Below are 4,663 nucleotides of genomic sequence, written 5' to 3' on the forward strand. Positions count from 1 at the left end.
TATGGTGTGAATGTATGTGTCCTTCCAAAATCCATATGTTAGAACTTAAACACCGAGTTGATGGTATTAAGAGATGGGGCCTTTCCTTTTGGCAAGTGATTAACTCATGAAGCTCTGCCCTCATGAATGAATTAGTGCTCCTACAAAAGAGGTAGAAGGAAGTCCCCTGGTCCCTTTTGCCTTCTTTCTTCCGCCAGGTGAGGACACAACAACAAGGCCGCATTGTGAAGCAGAGAGTGAGCCCCCATCAGACACTGAATCAGTTAGCACCTCAATTTTTGACTTCCCAGCCTCCACAACTGTGAGCAGTCCATTTCTTTTCTTGATCAATTACCCAGTCTAAGGTATTTGGTTGTGGCAGCAGGAATGGACTGAGACAGTCACAGAGATGTGTATCTGCAATGAGTGTAAAAGGAGGGAAATTTGGAGACCAGGCAAATTGTTGGAGAGTTGACTGGTTTGCTTGCAAGATGAGGAGGGCAGTGTGCATGGTGGTTCTTTAGAAAGGACAGCAACGGCTGGGCCCCTCCCATAGTCTATCATGCCAATTTTTGATCCATTTGAAGATGGCAGTGAAAGGCCTCGGAGCTTTGTTTTGTTTTGTGGGTTCTGCCTGCTTTCAGGGAGCTTTGGCCCTCTTGGGGAAATTTCCCTGAGACAGACACTTTCTCATGGGAAACCACAGATGGGAGGTTGACTAATAATATTCAGGCCCTCATCCCTAGATAATGCTAAAGAGTTGATGCCCTGAAGAGTGAGTTGATGCCGCTAAAAATCAAAATAAATCCTCAAAAGCAGCTGCCATGATGCTCAAAGCCACAATGTGCTTTGCTTACGGAGTGCAGCTACTCCCCCCCTCCACGGACAGCCCTTTGATCCACCCCTCTTCCTCTCACTGACCTTAATTGGTATAAAGAGCAAGGTGATTAGAGATAGTACAACATCTCCCTGCTCTCAAGAAAGATTAAACAATAAAAATATTTTTGGGAATGTCAGGGAGGGAAGGGATTCCAACCTTTGTGGCTCTGGTGGGATACTGGCACCCTAGTTGCCATCTCACTGGGTCCCCTAGAGGGAGAACATGCCCACATTCTAGTTGGGGAAGAGTTCACAGTAGGGAGGCAGGGAAGTTACCATGACCTGAGGGTTGAGCCCTCTGTGTTGATTCCACGTATTGTTGTTTTGGCTTCCACTGCTGGAAGTATAAATGGTGTCGATGTTTTACATGCCTATACCATGATTGCTTGTAAGTACCAAAAGGGATTTTACTGATTGGAAACAGCTGGGCGTAGACAGATGCTACTTCTGAGGCCCCACATCTCAATGATCCCTTTGAGTTACAAATCTCTCAACTGATAATGCTGCCAATGGCAGCCACTGGCTGAGGGAGGAGGCCTCCCCTGGGCGGTGCCCCTTAAGAGTCTGGACTCTGCTTCCCCGACACAGCCACCAGGTACACCCCTTTGGAAAAGCAGCTATTGGTTTACTATTGGGTGGGTTCTTGTCGATCCTGAGCACCTGACCCCCAGAGGAACTGTGTAGCACTTTGGCCTGATAGTCCCATGGTGGGAGGATCAGCTCAGACTCAATGACTAAAAAAGTGAAAAGGGTCCAAAAAGGCTCACTTGACAAAATGGAAATGGTCAGTCAAGAACGCAGCCATCCTGGCCTTGGTGGTGTCTTGGCACTATGTGAAAAGATGGCAGCTCTTCTGCTCCACCACCTGTAGCAAAGCTGCTGGCTTAACAGGGTCCCTGACTCACAGAGGTTCCTTACAATGCCTCGGCCTGGTCCACTGATGGTTTAGCTAAGCAGCGACTGTTCAGCCTTAGGGCCTGAAAGTGGACGGTCATCACCCCACTCAGTGGGCAGAACTCAAGGCTGTTCTCAGAGCTCTCTGGCAAATACCACCCTTGATAAACCTTGTTCTATTTTTACTAACTCTTGAGTTGTTGCCACAGCCTGGGTATTTGGTCTATCACTTGGAAAAGTACAGGCAAGCAGATTTAAAGACACTCCTCTTTGGCACTGCAAGTCAAGGCAACAAATAGCGGCCGCTGATTGAATCATCTGGGTCAGTCATAGATGGACCCATCGTCTGTTGAAACTGACTGGAATCAAGCTAGTGATTGAGCCTGCACTGCCCAGATTGCTACCCAGGCTCATCTGAACCTCCATCCTAGCAGACATGGGAACGCATCAACCATCATATGGGGTACAAAGTAAAGGACCCTGTGTTTCTAATGCATAGGCTACCATTGCATATTAGACTTTTGACTCCTGCCAAAAATTGACCCAGTTGTCTTGCAGTGGGGGCAGCCGTGTAGCATGGGGCATTGCCCATACCTGTTCCTGAACATTAATTACATCTGCCCTTTCACCTCGTCTAGGGGTTACAAATGGTGCCTCACTGCAATGAACACCTTTTCAGGTTATGTGTTACTGTTCCAGTCTGATAAGTTTACTCTGACCACACCATTGTGGCCATCTATGAAACTAATCTGTTATATTTTTGGCTTTCTGGACCACTTGCAGTCTGATCGTGGTGTGCTGTTTGTGGCAGAACAACTCACCAATGGGCTGGTGGTCAGGTATTCCATGGGCCTTTCACACTCCCTGTAATTCCCAGAGATCTAGTATTGTGGGGCATTGGGACATTCTTCTCAAAAGTCAACTCAGAAAATGTCTGGTTCTACCTCCCTCACTTTTTTTTTTTCTGGCCCACATACTTTAATAAGGCAATTTGGTCAATAAATGCGGCAGTCCTCAGAAAGTATCATCTCCTCCTCTCATTCATTTCCTGGGTAAAGGTCAGAATGAAAGTATTAGGAGCTGTTTTGAAAATTCAGGATTCCATCCAACCATTACTGGGGATCATGCTTCTTTTCCCTAATGGCAACCTTAGTGGCTGGCCTGCTTGGTATACCTTCTGGGTTTAGTAAAAAAGAGGCAGGATAGTTAAACTTAATTCTGATTGAGCCATTTGGATGCACTTGTTGCGCTGGATATGAACTTAGATAAAAAAGATAATGACCAATTGGTTGAGTACACTGCTTGCCAAATCCCCCCACCCCCCAGTGGTCCATGTGGGCCAAAGTGCGGTGGCGGATGGGTTTCTGTAAGTTTTTTAAAATGCTCTTGTCCCTCTTGTAGCCTGCCCTTCTGGATGAAAGGTCTGGATTGAGAATGGCTAGAAAAGAGATGAATGGGACATAAATTATGTATCAGTGGAGGGCAAACAACCATTCTGGGACCTAAGAACACCTCAGACCTCAGCTGCTAAATGGATGAGAAGGACTTTAATGATTGTTGCCTTTCAAAACCATTCATGGTGCTTTCCTCACAAAGGAAAACAAACATGATGTGACTCTCCCTAACACCTGAAAGCACCTTAAATTTAAATTAAAGCACCTTAAATTTGACTGCTGGACTTGCCATCCCTCAACAGAGGACTATCTGATCACTATTGTCCTTAAGCTGAGTTTATGGAAACAGCAAAAGATGGCCTGAGCTCTTACACCACACACATACAAATCCACCTGTTAATACCCCTAAATTTCTCCCCAACTTCTATTCTCACAGCTGTCCCTTATTCATTGCGTAGTTATAGACCAATGGCGGCCAACTGGTGGTACAAACAGCACAGGCTGGGTTGATTCCTGGGCATTCTCTGCAAAAACCAAGAATTAGACTCAATTGTTTGAACTGAACAGGGAACTCTATGATGAATATATAAATAAATCATGGTATAACCATACAATGGAATATTACTCAGCAATAAAACAGATGAACTATTGATACATGGCACATGGATAATCTCAAAATAATTCTGTTGAATGAAAGCAGGTATTTTATGATTTCATTTATACAAAATGGGGATGATGTATATTTAACCAAACTTAAAGTTGTTGTGAGGATCAAATAAGAGAAAATTTAGACTATGTATGGATAAGAGATTGCAACCAATATATTACACAGATACGGTTATTATTGTGAGCATTTTCAATGGAGTCATATGATGTCACTTTTCAGTCATTATCTAACAAAGTAGATCCTGACTCTATAGGTAATGTTTACTGAGCACTTATTATGTACTGTTTTTTGGCTATTTATTTAAATCTCAACAACCACCCCATGGGATAGATACTATTAGTATCATTTTACAGATGAAACTGAGACCTAAAGCAGAGAGGCAATTTGGTGTAGGGGCAAGAGAGCTCCACTGAGAATCAGCTTGGCTCCTGGGGCTGTGGGAACATCTTTAGCCCTTCTCTCTCTATTGTCAAATACGAGTAATAATTATGCAGTTTACTTTGCAAAGTTCTTGTAATGATCAAGTAAGATAATGTGAAACTAGTTTACAAACTTGGAGCATTAACGCTTTTTGTTCAAAAGCTACATAAACACAAATATCTTTGGAAACATAATTTAAAGAAAGTGGTAGGAAGAGACGAAATAACACTATGCTAAGTCCTTTCAGGTTTTCTGACTGCCCTTAGTTTAAAATACTTTATTTTTAAAAATTCAAATGTTTAAATACTTAAAAGATCTCTAAATATTTACAGAAATGTGTCAGAAAAATGTTTGTCTACATGTTTGCCATTAATAAGATATTATACTCTACAGTGCTAAGCATTTTAATAATAAATATATAAGCCAGAAA

This window comes from Microcebus murinus, chromosome 23, assembly GCF_040939455.1.
Source record: "Microcebus murinus isolate Inina chromosome 23, M.murinus_Inina_mat1.0, whole genome shotgun sequence".
Classification (NCBI taxonomy): domain Eukaryota; kingdom Metazoa; phylum Chordata; class Mammalia; order Primates; family Cheirogaleidae; genus Microcebus; species Microcebus murinus.